This window comes from Pinus tabuliformis, chromosome 7 (assembly GCF_031772625.1).
Source record: "Pinus tabuliformis cultivar Carrire ecotype Pingquan chromosome 7, CPIR1, whole genome shotgun sequence".
Lineage (NCBI taxonomy): Eukaryota > Viridiplantae > Streptophyta > Pinopsida > Pinales > Pinaceae > Pinus > Pinus tabuliformis.
In genome coordinates, this window is record NC_142293.1 from 1352803512 (window position 1) to 1352818729 (window position 15218).

A 15218-nucleotide genomic window follows, 5' to 3' on the forward strand; every position below is an offset into this window, starting at 1 on the left:
TTAGTATTTTCCCAAATCAAAATCTTAATACCTGGAAAAGTCACACTCAATATATGCCCTTTAAAATAATCGAGATTGACATTCACAATTACCACCAGCGCATATGGGATTATTAACCTTCAAGGTTCATTCAACATACAGTTTCTCTATTCAAAAGTCAACTTTTCCTTTTTTAAAAATAAATACCATATAAGCTGAAACCCATACCTGGCATTTTCTTACTTCTGTGCTTCGGATGGAATAATCAATTACAATGTAATCGGTCTTAATTTCAATAGATCACCTTCAATTATTGTGGCACCTCTACGGTTTCATTCGATTTTAAGAATCCTCAACAAACCAGATATTAAAACTGTCAATTACTTACCTTCTCCATTATCACAGTTATATCCCAGCAAATACGCACATGCAAAGCGACCTGACCCCATGAAGGCATCTGCTTCATCTACTCCATTGCTAGCATCATCTTGTTGATCTCCCGATACAGTTCCTCTTCTGAAGGTGAAAGTCATCTATCAAAACATTGCCCAGAGACTGTACAAACTAGAAGTCCACTGGATGTATCTAAAACAATTTCTCGGCATGTCTCATCACATACATGCACTCGTCCTATCTTTTCACATAGGAAGGCATCACCAATTTGTGAGTAAGTGCATGTCCTTCCAGAGCATACATGCTCTGTTGTGAATTCATCAGGCAATCCTCGACTATGCTTCAAATGGGTTATTCGATCAGCAACTGTTGTATCAAGAAGGAGCATATCATCATTCACCTGTGAAGGAAGAGGAGTTTGATTTCGTTTGGAAGCCTGCATTTGAATGTAATACTCCTGAAACTCAGAAGGTGCAGTTCGAACCCATTCAATCATATCATCTTCATCCCGCTAGATATATAGTCGTTTCCATGCAGAACAGTGGGGCTTTCCCTCCAATTTTAACACAACCGATGTGATACCAATCGGCGATCGCTATTTGGAAATACTTTTACTATCACAATTGTCAACAACTCCCACGATGCTATGATATATATATCATTTAACAACCGCTCCAATGCGATCTCAATCAGAAATCTCTGTTTCCCAGGATGAATGTCATTCAATTATCGCCAGTTCCATAGCGTCGATGCGAAATCTCCTGACCCGATGCACTTCAAACATGAGATGTATTTAATTCACTCCGCTCTGAGAGATCTGTAAAGTCTTTTAGACTGTTTCACTGAGTTAAAAACTTTCCCAATTCACTACTTTCGACAACGCCCAATTGGAAATAAACATCGAATTCTTATCATTTTAATAAAAACACAGATTGATGTCTCTGCATTTTCCACAGATCGGACCATTCATCCACGTTCTGCCTCAGTGGTAAATACTTCTCAGTTTCTTCATAGTAGCGCCTTTTGCCTTTAGTTGTATAATGCATTCGATTTAATAATCGAACCACAGACCAATGCATTTACAACATCGATACTCATACCCAATTCACTGTAATTGATATTTATTATTTAATCTGCGCCAAAGCAATGCTACAGCTCTTCAACCCATTACAACTGAATACCAGTATTAACAACATCAAACTTATGTGCAAAGTTCTGTTACAAAACGTATTCAACGTTTTCCTACCAAACTCAGACATGGTAATCCCATATATATAATTGAAAATTCACATTCATTCAATCATACTCATAAAATCAATCTATACATATAACTTTGGAAAACCCTTTCATATAACCACACCAAAATCATTTACGGACTTTTGTCTTGGCCAGATATTCCAGATCGATGGCCTTTTTACAATCGCCCGAAGGCTCCCAAGAGGAAACCCTCACACTATTCCTCCCTTCTTCACTCTCAATCACACTAATCTATACCAATTGAATTGAACCAATTTTGGTTCATATCCCTTTAGTCACCCCACAAAATCCCCAAGTATCTCAACACCCCTATAATCTATATTTTATCCCTAAAATTTTGAAACTAAATCTAACTTAGGTTCATAATTAATTCTTAAATATCCCAAGTCTAATTTCTCTCATGTTTTCCAATTATTTGGAATCATTACAAATCCTCTCAAAATCTCATAAATATTTATATAATATTAATAATTTCTCAAAAACATGAAACCCCTAGATTTAAATAAAATACAAAGTATTTTCCCGAGTCTATGCTCCTGCATCAGACTCCCAAGGTAGAAAATGATCATGATCTCCAGATCATGCATTTTAAATCTTTGTCTGCCTGGATCCCACATTTTGTTTTGCAAGTTATCATCAATTTTTGCTGTCGTATGCTGCTTTTCTCCAGGTCTCCATATCTTATGTTGTCTTGCTCCACTAGCTGCACTTTCACAACCTGTCTCCGTCTTCATTTTACTGCTGTTGTTGCTTCTCCTCATTCCTGCTGATGTCTTCCTCTGAGACACTTTCGACATGATTCTTCTGATTAATTCAATTTCCTTGTCCAATAAATCTTCAGGCTGCTAATTTTTTGCTGCCTTCTGAGCTAAGATGGCTTGCTCAGTTTTTACTCTCTCTATCTGTACTGTCACTTGCTAACTTCTTGCTTCTATGCTTGTTTCTGTTCTAACTGCCACCCGATCATCCATGCCCTCTTGTCTTCTGGAACAGAAAACTTCTTCTTCCTTCATTTGACTGCTCAACTGAGTCAAATGTTCTGCAACAATACCTGCATTCACAAAACACTTGTTAGAATAAAAATCAGAAGGCATCAGAGCCTTGTCCTCATTTGCCAGTACTTCAGTATGTTGTTCTGAATTCTCCTCCACTATCAGCACATCAGTATGCTGATTATCTTTGCCCAAAGAATCCTCTGAATAATTCTCAAGACTGTCAACCAGTCTTTCTCTCACATCATCTGCTTCCATGATATCTTTATGCACTCGTTCACTGTACTGAACTCTTTCTTCTGCCATCTCCCTATCATACTCAGAATTTACCAACAAATATTCCAACAATGAAATTTTCCTATAGCATTGTTGAAGCATTTCACTATCACTTACAGTCCCTGCACTCACACACAAATCTTCAGTTTGAAAATCACAAAGTTCAACAATCTCAACTGTTGGTTTATATACTAGCTCTTCACGCTGATCCTCTTCTCCATTCACAAGAACTTCCTCTTGTACTGTAACAGCAAAAGCATCACTGCTTTCTTCTTTAAAGTACTTATCTCCTGAGAGATTATTTTCCATGCTTATGAAAGTTTCACAAGATTGTGCATCCTCTTCAACAAAACCTGTAATCACATCACAATTGTCAGCTATAAAAACACAAGAGTTCACATTATCCAGTTGATCTGGATCTACCCAGTAATTCAAGAAATCATCAATGATCTCCTCCTCTATTTGATCAATGGAAACCTCCTCTTCCAACTCAGCTGCTCTGAGTTGCGTACACTTTAGCTGTACATCCATCATCTTCTCGAGCTTCTTTAGCTCTTCCATTAACTGCATGTTTATTTGTCAATCTCTTTTCTGTTGTAGCTTCTGCCACTTCACTTTCTTTCCCTTCAGTGGAAAGATCCATCTTCTATTATGGTTTTCCTACTCTTGCAGCCATTCTTCTAGTACCTGCAATTGTACCTTTATTACTGCAATCTCTCTTTCTCGAACTTCTGCAGTCATCTCATCTCTGTGGCATTCCTCTAAACCTCTTCTCTGATCCTCCATGATCATCTTCTCCATGAGTTTCTCACTCACCATGAGTTGTACTAGCCTTTACGATAGCAATCTCCCTTGCTGCCCCTTACCTCACCAAGCTCTCCTCACTCAGTCTTTTGGTAAGTACTGGTTCGCTGCCTCTGGAACCCTTTGAGCACTTTCCTCTGCTCTCTCTCTGGGCTATCTCTTCAACTCACCTTCTTCTTCAGGAGACCATAATTGTCCTCTTTATCAAGCCTTTAGCTGAATGCTAGGTTCACTTCCATCATCCTCTCTACGACCATAACTTCATTTACAAATTTCAAATCAGAAAAATCATCTCACCTCTTAAGATCTTGCATGATCTTGTCCTCCTTTCGTTTCTTCCATCCAGTTCACTGCATTTGTGTAGTTTGCATATCAAATTTAAAACGCTGATCTTCCTTTCATCATTCATCATACAGTCAAAAATACACTTCAGTTTTCAATAAAACCTTCTCATCCTCATTTAGAAAATAAACATTTTTCAATTCAATAGAGCCAAGCTCTGATACCAAAAATGATAGCGAGCTAAACCCACCAAAACCAGAATCACACAAACTGATGTGTAAAGAATGTATCTCAGTATTTACCCAAATCAAAATCTTAATACCTGGCAAAGTCACACTCAATATATGCCCTTTAAATGTAATCGAGATTGACATTCACAATTGCCACCAGCACATATGGGATTATTAACCTTCAAGGTTTATTCAACATACAATTTCTCTATTCAAAAGTCGACTTTTCCTTTTTTAAAAATAAAGACCATATAAGCTGAAACCCATACCTGGCATTTTATTACTTCTGTGCTTCGGATCGAATAATCAATTACAACGTAATCGGTCTCAATTTCAACAGATCGCCTTCAATTATTGTGGCACCTCTACAGTTTCATTCGATTTTAAGAATCCTCAACAAACCAGATATTAAAACTGTCAATTACTTACCTTCTCCATTATCACAGTTATATCCCAGCAAATACGCACGTGCAAAGCGACCTGACCCCATGAAGGGCTCTGCTTCATCTACTCCATTTCTAGCATCATCTTGTTGATCTCCCGATACAGTTCCTCTTCTGAAGGTGAAAGCCATCTATCAAAACATTGCCCAGAGACTGTACAAAATAGAAGTCCACTGGATGTATCTAAAACAATTTCTCGGCATGTATCATCACATACATGCACTCGTCCTGTCTTTTCACATAGGAAGGCATCACAAATTTGTGAGTAAGTGCATGTCCTTCCAGAGAATACATGCTCTACTGTGAATTCATCAGGCAATCCTCGACTATGCTTCAAATGGGTTATTCGATCAGCAACTGTTGTATCAAGAAGGAGCATATCATCATTCACCTGTGAAGGAAGAGGAGTTTGACTTCGTTTGGAAGCCTGCATTTGAATGTAATACTCCCGAAACTCAAAAGGTGCAGTTCGAACCCATTCAATCATATCATCTTCATCCCGCTAGATATATAGTCATTTCCATGCAGAACAATGGGGCTTTCCTTCCAATTTTAATACAGCCGATGTGACACCAATCGGCGATCGCTATTTGGAAATACTTTTACTATCACAATTGTAGACAACTCCCACGATGCTATGATATATATATCATTTAACAACCGCTCCGATGCGATCTCAATCGGAAATCACCGTTTCCCAGGATGAATGTCATTCAATTATCGCCAGTTCCACAGTGCTGATGCGAAATCTCCGGACCCGATGCACTTCGAACCTGAGATGTATTTAATTCACTCCGCTTCGAGAGATCTGTAAAGTCTTTTAGACTGTTTCGCTGAGTTAAAAACTTTCCCAATTCACTACTTTCGACAATGCTCAATTGGCAATAAACATCGAATTCTTATCATTTTAATAAAAACACAGATTGATGTCTCTACGTTTTCCACAAATCAGACCATTCATCCACGTTCTGCCTCAATGGTAAATACTTCTCGGTTTCTTCACAGTAGCGCCTTTTTCCTTTAGCTGTATAATGCATTCGATTTAATAATCGAACCATAGACCAATGCATTTACAACATCGATATTCATACCCAATTCAGCGTAATTGATATCGATTATTTAATCTGCGCCAAAGCAATGCTACAACTCTTCAACCCATTACAACTGAATACCAGTATTAACAACATCAAACTTATGTGCAGAGTTCTGTTACAAAACTTATTCAACGTTTCCCTGCCAAACTCAAACATGGTAATGCCATATATATAATTGAAAATTCACATTCATTCACTCATACTCATAAAATCGATCTATACATATAACTTTGGAAAACGCTTTCATATAACCACACCAAAATCATTTACAGACTTTTGTCTTGGCCAGATATTCCAGATCGATGGCCTTTTTACAATTGCCCAAAGGCTCCCAAGAGGAAACCCTCACACTATTCCCCCCTTCTTCACTCTCAATCTCACTAATCTATACCAATTGAATTGAACCAATTTTGGTTCATATCCTTTTAGTCACTCCACAAAATCCCCAAGTATCTCAACACCCCTATAATCTAGATTTTATCCCTAAAATTTTGAAACTAAATCTAACTTAGGCTCATAATTAATTCTTAAATATCCCAAGTCTAATTTCTCTCATGTTTTCCAATTATTTGGAAACATTACAAATCCTCTCAAAATCTCATAAGCATTTACATAATATTAATAATTTCTCAAAAACATGAAACCCCTAGATTTAAATAAAATACAAAGTATTTTCCCGAGTCTATGCTCCTACATCAATAGGCCAACTAGATGTCCTCCAAAGCATCCATCATTAGATGCTTCATATCTCCCTATCAACTAAATTTGTAATATTGACCAATCCTAGCATGCTTCTAAAATATTCAAACTTTTTTATTCAGAAGAGACTTCGTTAATGCATCAACTACTTGTTCATCTGTAGGAATATATTATAGCTTTATGACCCCATCTTGTACTAATATTCTAATGTAGTGGTAGTTGTTGTTGATATACTTCATCCTTGCATGGAATATGGGGTCCTCAGATATCTTGATGTTTCTTTGATTTTCATAATTTATCATTGTAGGATCTAGAGGCTTTCCAAAGAAATATGACAAAAGTTTCCTTAACCATGCGACTTCCTTTCCTACTTCACATGCAACAACGTACTCTGGTTCAACACTACTTAATGCAACAGGATCTTGTTTTCTACTCATCCACGAAATCATTGCAGATCCAAAACTAAAACATCCATGTGTAGTGCTTCTTCCATCAGTCTCATTGCCAACCCAATCTAAATCTGTAAAACCTATTAACTTAACTTCCTTACTATCATACATTAGGCAATGATGTATTGTGCCACGTAGCTATCTAAAGATATGCTTGACAGCTATCCAATGGCCATGACGAGGCTCCAAATAAAATTGAATCAGGAAATTTATGGCAAAACATATATCAATTCTTGTATTTACCATGTAAATCAGAGAACCCACCAACTTACGATAGCTAGTAGGATCGACGAGACTAGAGTCGGAGCCTCTCAACTTCTTAAGATTAGTGATCATGGGAGTATTCATAGGCTTGGAATCCATCATATCGAATCTCTGCAATATCTCGATTATGTATTTACCTTGACCCAAACATATCTCTCCAAGTTTTTTTCAGAATTGTAAACCCAAGTAATAATGTATACGTCCCACATCTTTCATTTCGAATTTGGTTGCTAGCATTTTCTTACATTCTTGTATTCTGTGCTTCACACATGTAATAAACAAATCATCCACATATAGTAGTATAATGACTGGTTCATTGTTCACCACCTTGATGTAGAGGTTTGGATCCGCTGAACTTTTGATGAACCCAATTCTTAAGAGATATGCATCCATCCTTTCATATCATGCCCTAGGAGCTTACTTCAAGCCATATATGGATTTCTTAAGTATGCAAACATGTGCATCCTTGTTATTTATTTTAAAGTTTTCCATTTTTTCAATGCATAATTCTTCATCAATGGTTCCATTCAGAATTGTTGTTCTTACGTCCATTTGATGGATATTCCATCCCATTATAGCATCTAGCGAAACTAAAGATCTTATAGTAGTATATCTTATAGTAGGTTCAAGGGTTTCTTCATAGTCTATACCTTCCTTTTGAGAGAAACCCCTTGCAAAAAATCTATCTTTGTATTTGTCTATACTTCCATCAACAACATGTTTGATTTTGTAAATCCATTTTGAGGTGATAATAGATTTGTCATTTGGTCTAGGAACGATTTCCCACACTCCATTCTTCATGATGGATTGATGTTCTTCTTGCATTGCCTTCTTCCATTCTTATTGATGAGCAACTTATTCAAATGTAGTTGGTTCAACTTTTATTAATTTTTTCATATATGCCACATATCCTAAATATTTCTTTGGTCTTTTTCTTTCTCTAAAAGTTCCTTTAGTAGCTCCATGTCCTTCGGCATCTTCAAGAGCAACTTTTAACCAATTTGGCTCTTCCTTGTTTTGGATATGATCACAGGTTGAAGAGGCTCACTTGGTCCTTCTTCTTCTTCTTCTTCAAATAGTGGTATATCTTCGTGATCAGAATCGATTGCAATTTCCTTGTATCTTTTGTAGGCATGATTCTCATCGAATATAACATTCCTTCCTTCCTTGATTTAGATTCTATATTCTTTCGAAGAAAGACTATAGCCAACGAATATTCCCTTAATGCTTGTGGAATCTAATTTCTTTCGCTTGTCCTTAGGAATATGGATGTATGTGGCACACCCAAATATTTGGAGATGGTCTACACATGGCTTCTTTCTTGTGAATGCTTCTTCAGGTGTCATATTCTCAAGGATTTTATGAGGACTTCTATTTTGTATATACATTATTGTCATTGTTGCTTTTCCCCATAGAAATTTTGGTAGATCTTGATAAAATATCATAGTTCATATACATTCTTCAATTATTCTATTTTTCCTTTCTGCAACTCCATTCTGCTCAAGGTTGTAGGGAACAATGAGCTCCCTCTTAATACCTTCTTCTTTACAATATGCAATTAGTCCTTTTGAAGTGTATTTCCCACCATTTTCGGATCTCAAATTCTTTATCTTTCTTTTGTTTAAGGTCTTCACTTCAGAGCTAAACTCCTTAAACTTTTCAAACACTTTGTCCTTTGTCTTGAGAAGGTAGAGCCATGTCTTTATAGAGTGATCATCAATGAAGGTCACATAATAAACATGGCCCCCAAGATATTTGTTAGATGTAGGCCCACAAACATCAGAATGAATGAGGTCTAATATTTCCTTAGACCCTGTATCACTTCTTGTAAAAGGCTTCCTTGTATTCTTTCCCAAAGAAAGTCCCTTACATACTCCTTCATGATCTTCCTTGATGTTGGGTATGCCATTTACCATTTGATTAAGAGAGGGAATGATCTTGTAATGTATATGCCCATATCTTCTATCCCCATATCTCCATGTGAACTAGGGCTTGAGGAGATGGTGTTATAATTCTATATAGCCTTCCTTCATGTACTCCAATAACTTTTTCCTTGTAAATGCTTGAATATTTTCCCCAAACCAAGACTTTACCATCTATAAAGGAAACCCTTCTCCTTTATCTTCTAAACAAGAAATTGAAAGTAAATTATTTTTCAAACCTAGAAGACAGAGTATATTTTTGAGGTGTATCTTTGCTCCATTTTCCAGCTTCAATGATTTAGATCCAATGCCCTCGAATGCATAATTGTTGTGGTCTCCTAGCTCCATTGCATGAGCTGATGGTTCCTTTGATAAAGTATGAATTTGTACACTTTCTCCCATCATATGTCTTAATGCTCCACTATCAATGATCCATGCATTGTCATCATCAAGAGTACCTGTAAGTTTAGCAAAGAACCCTTTTCTCTTGACTTTCTTAAATAAGTTGTACATGATCCTTCCAATCTAGCTTCCTATAATTCTTATAATATTGAATCCCATCTTTAAGTAACTTTTCAGAGAGGGAGTAACCTTTTCTTACATGCCATCAAAGTGATCTCCAACCTTCTTCGACCTTAGCTCTGATAACATGTTGATAAATCAATGCTAGGGGGATTTAGAGTTTGATAACTACTTGTGAAATTATGTTGCCCTCTTTTACTTCTTGTGAAAACCCAGTCAAGAACTCTTCCTTTAGTAGATTTAATTCAAGATGAGACACTTCTAAAGTTCTTAGAAATAGACAAAGACTTCTTCCAGCCACCAAGTCAACCTTTCCCTACAATAAATGATCGTAATAAAATGCTCCAACTGACAACTTCCCTGCAACGACTTCAGTCTAGAATTTTGGTCCCACAATAGCATAACTTCAACACAAACTTTCGAATTTTGGACCTGCAATAGACACATTTTTCGGCCCTAACAACTGCCCAGAAAAATTCGCACGTGTGAGGGAAAGATATCCCAAAAATTTGATTTAGGGCTCCCCAACAAATTTCGTCCTTTTGTGACTTCTTCTCTCTCCTTTTCTACTTCTTTGTCTTGAATATTGAACTTGTTGAGTGAGTGAGTGAAATAGGATGAATGCCTCTCCTTATATAGTCTTTCTGTTGGGTCGAATTGCCCTCATGTAAGTCAAATTCTTTGGGACAGGGCTGACTTGGCGTGGAGGTGACAAATTACCTTTTTGACTCTAAAATAATCTTTTTTACATGATACAAAAGCCCAAGAAGGGTCTAATAAAAATGAAAATTACTCCATTGACTCAAGACAATAGTTATAATCCTTCAATGGAGGTGTTGACCTAGAAAACATTTACCCAAGAAAGAAACCCATGCTTTAATAATTCATTTTGTTTAATAATCATTTTTCTTTTTGACAAAGTACAATTATGAATACTGAAGCTAGTTACATTCTTCAATATCGCAACCATCACAAGGGGCATCAAGAAGGGCCTTGAATACTTTTTTTTTATAGATTTTCTATAGTTAAGATCTTTTGATGTACTAGATTCCATCAAAATATATTTATCTTTGGAATGCCATCCCTTTTCCATATTATTTTCCAAATCTTGTCTTGAGGAGGATGAGTTGATTATTTTACAAGATAAGCATATCCTTCTTTGACGGAGTAGAGATGAAGAGGACGCAATTTCCATGATCGAAGATATCAATATGAATGCGAGATGGGGGCCATATCTTTAATATTTCAAAAAAATATCACCCATTGTTGATGGAGGATAGGAGGAATGCTTGGGTAGTACCAACCAAACCATATTCCTCTTTTATCCCAAGAAGCGATATCCTTGAGTTTTTTAGTCCCCTATTAAGCATTCAATCTGCCAACTCTCGTGGTTTTGCTTGCTCCTTAATGGACCTTTCTAAGAAAAGTTATCATCCCACAGATTGATACGAGCATCATTGTTGGTCCTCCAACTTAGATGCTCAATCACGCGATGAGCTACTTTTTTGCACAATTTCCATATTTTAGAATCTAGGCCAGTCTAATATGTTGATTCTACTCTTAGAAGGCAAGTTCTATGAAAATGTTTTTTTAGGAAGGCTTGCTTCCACCATTTTTTAGAATCAAAGATTATTCTCCACACTATTTTAGCACAAAGGAAAACTTACATAAGGTTTGGATCTTTAATTTCCAATCCCCCAAAATATTTAGGAAGCTGAACAATATTTTAGTGTACTAAATGATTTTTTTTTTCATTATGTTTACTGCTGTTGGTAGCATTCCATGACCTCATTTTTCCTCTTGAAACACAACGTTTGCCTACCTTTTTCCTTCATACATCTCTTAGACCCCTTGAAATTGATTAGTTAATAGTATTATAGTTGTTAGATGCATTGAAATTGATTTATGAGTTTTATGTTAAAGAATTAGGGATTTTTGATAAAAAGACTACAGGAAGTTACAACATCCTGTAATTGGTTTATTGTTTGACATATGGCATGACAGCTAAGCTAAAGCAAAGGGTAGGGATGAAAAATAGAATGTACAAGCATGGACGAACATCTATCCTACAGCAGAACCAACACTCCTGAATGCACGGTCAATGATGGTCAAAGCACAGCATGTTGGCGACAAAAGCAGCAACAGCATAGGGTTCTAAACCGATTTTGTTTTGTTCCTTTTTGGAATCGGTTCAAAATGGAAAAAACTTAAAACTATTCCATAACAAAAGCGGCAATAGCCGCATAACGAATGTACATTCGTTCCAAAATGTAAACGGTGTTAGTTTTTTTAAAAGAAATATGTAAACACAGTTATGTGTTGTTGGTTAATTGTTATCTGTGTATCGTTTTGAAAAAAAGAGCTTTTGAACTTAATACCAGAACTCAGTTGCAGTCACAATTTTGTTATTGCGTTGATTCTATAGTTGCTTGAGCGCAGTCCAGTATACCTCTGAAACGTGGACGGACCCTGCGTGGAACGGGTATACTGTCATTTTATTTTATTAGCAACTTCTGTATGCACAGTGATTAGAGTTTGGTTTATGCTTTCGTTGATTTAATTAGCAATTCGTATGAGTGAAGTTTATGATGGTGGCTTGAAGGATTCATCGCTGAGATTGTTGAACTGTATCCTGTAAGGGATCTGATCTTTCGTTATTTTTAAAAGCATCTTCATGAACCCTGTTTCTCATGTATTTGAATTTTAAGTGTGCTTATGATTTCAGTATGTTTCAGCCTTTCATGAATGATAAACATTGAATGCTGAGTGTTCACTGAACAGGGGTTTTATGCACATCATCCTCGTAAGGGGATTGAAATCTTGGTTTAAGTAATGCACAATGTTTTTTTAGAATAGGTAGATGAATTGAGTGACCTGAGTGTCCAGGTGATAGGGAGCATACCTCAACCTTCCGTAAAGAAGTTCTGTAACCTACCATCATGAACACTTAGTTAGGAATCCTTTATGTCTATAGATTGTAGACGCATGCCTCGAAGTTTACTTATCCTGGTTGATAATAAATATAGCCTAATCTAGCACCCTAGATATGACACTACATTTTGGCACCGTTGCTGGGGAGGCATAGTTAAAGGATTTGAAAAAAATTTATAAACAAAAACAAGCAAAAACATAGATTTAGAAATCATGTTCACTTATGCCTAGATCTAGAGATAATCAAGGTAGATTCATAAAAACCCCCCATCCAAAAACTAACCTATCATCAGGAGCAGACTCTTTAGGAAATACAACACCAGCTGAGGAAGTCACCATACAAGCATTAGAGGATAAACAAAATTTAGGGCAAAGACTTACTCTCATCGAAAGGAAAACTTTATTAGCACACAAATCACAGAAGAAACACTTTCCTAGATACTCTACACAAGGAGAAAGTAGCACACTGGCCGAACAATCTTTCTTTAATCTTCTCTTTGAAACAAGTGACAATGACACAGAGGAACCTATTAAAATGGCAGAGGAAGGAGATGGATCAGTACCAAATCAAGGACGAAGAGATGAAGAAGAGTCAACCTTTAAGTTTCCTATTCAAGAACCACAAGAAGATGATGAGATCAAAATGAAAAACATACCTCCATCCGTGCTACCAAAATTTTATGGTATGGCTTTAGAAGACCCAGACTCATTCTTGTTTGAGTTTGAAATTGTATGTCGAACATATGGTTACATAGATGATGCCCATAGGCTTAGACTCTTCCCAGTGACATTAAAGGCATCAGCCTTAAGATGGTTCATGGGGCTTGGTGAGCATGCGATAATTGATTGGGATGGCATGAGAAGAATATTTCTAAAGAAATATCAACCTTATTGTAGATCCAAAGATTCCAAATATGATATCTTTAGAATGAACCAACAAGAGGATGAAACCTTAGAGGAATACTTAGAACGGTTTGTCTAAAATTTACAAAAATCCAAACACCGAACTATGCCTCTTGATTTGATTCGCACAATATTCTTGAAAGGCATCCGAGAGGAATACATGGATGATCTTAATCTGATGGGCAAAGGTGACATTTCTACCTTACCTTTTGAAGAAATCGTTGAATTATGCGAAAACTATTCAAGGAGCAAAGCTAAAATTGGAAAAAGAACCTTGTCATCCAAAGTCACAAAATCTGCTTCAACAAGTGTCACAAGGGCTGAAATAGTGAATCTATTAGAAGAATTTAAAACAGATCTGTTAAGCACCTTAGGGAACCAAATTGACACTCTAAAAGCTAAGAAGAAACAAGAAGATGAAGATCAGATAATGGCTATCTTCTGCCCAAAATGCCGAAAGAAACATGCCTTAAAAGACTGCCCATTAGAAAACATCCAAGTTTGTGCCTTCTGTACTGAAAATCATGATATATTTAATTGTCCTAAAGTTAAGGTTTTGCAGAATTGTAATATGGCAGCTAATGCAGAGATGGAAAATGTGTATTACATGGGCACAAAGAGACCATGGCAGCCAAGACCAGCACCTCAAGGTATGTTTCCAAATCAAAATTTGTAATTTCCTGTAAATGATCAAATGTATGCTCAGAATTCATGGAATGTACCCATGCCATGGCAGCACCAAAATCACCCACAACAACAATGGAGACCATCTCAGCAATACTCTCAATCATATCATACATATCCTCAATCATACCAACCATATTCGCAGCCATATCAACAATATCATCAGCCATACTCATCACATCCTCAACCATATCAGCAGTATCCTCAGCAGCAAGTTGTTTACCAACCTCAACCTACTCAACAAGCATTACCTGCTCCTCCACCAATAAATCCACCAGAACTGCAATTTTCATCTAACTCACAACCTCCTAGACCTACTCAAATTCCTGCTCAAACTGTCCCAAATCCAAATAACAGAGCAGAGAGACCAGCCTACAATGTAGAAGAGGGAATCTCATATCCCACACTACCCTTGCAAAATATCAACTTGAGGTCTGGTAAGGTACTCCACAAAGATTCTCCAACAAATGATAAACAAGAAGAAAACACAGAAAATGAAAACGAAATGAAAAATCAAAGAAAACTAAATGATGATACCAAAGGTAAGCAAATGCAACCATTGCATCCACCTTTTCCAGACCGATTGGTCCAAATGCAACTTCCAATGTCTATACCATAGTTTGATGTTTTAGATGAGATCAAGAATGTCTACATAAAAATTCCGCTACTGCAAGCCATAAAAGGCATTCCCATATATACTAAAGCAATCAAAGAAATGTGCCTTAAGAAGCCCACTAGGAAAAGGATTGATCCACAAACCATTCATGTTATAGGACATTTAGCTGGCCTTATGACAAATACCATCTCAATGGAAAAGTATGTTGATCCTGGTATCCCCAGAGTTACTACAATCATTAACAACATACATATTCCAAACACTTTAATAGATCTTGGGGCCACAATAAATGTCATGACTCTTGAAACCATGAGAACACTCCAGCTCATAAATTTGCAACACACAACGATTGTTCGAGAACTAGCTGATAGGTCTAAAGTGATTCCTGAAGGGATTTTGGAGGACATAATTGTTTCACTAGACTCTTGGGAGTATCCAGTGGACTTCTTAGTTCTTCAACCCAAATCCAATTTAGGAG

General features: G+C 36.7%; 2 pseudogenes; both read right to left on the minus strand.

The window, feature by feature from the left end:
• Positions 1-359: 359 nt before the first annotated feature.
• On the minus strand, positions 360-3467 carry LOC149252573 (F-box protein SKIP31-like; annotated as a pseudogene).
• Positions 3468-4634: 1167 nt separating this feature from the next.
• LOC149252574 (F-box protein SKIP31 pseudogene) lies at positions 4635-7261 on the minus strand (annotated as a pseudogene).
• Positions 7262-15218: the final 7957 nt, after the last annotated feature.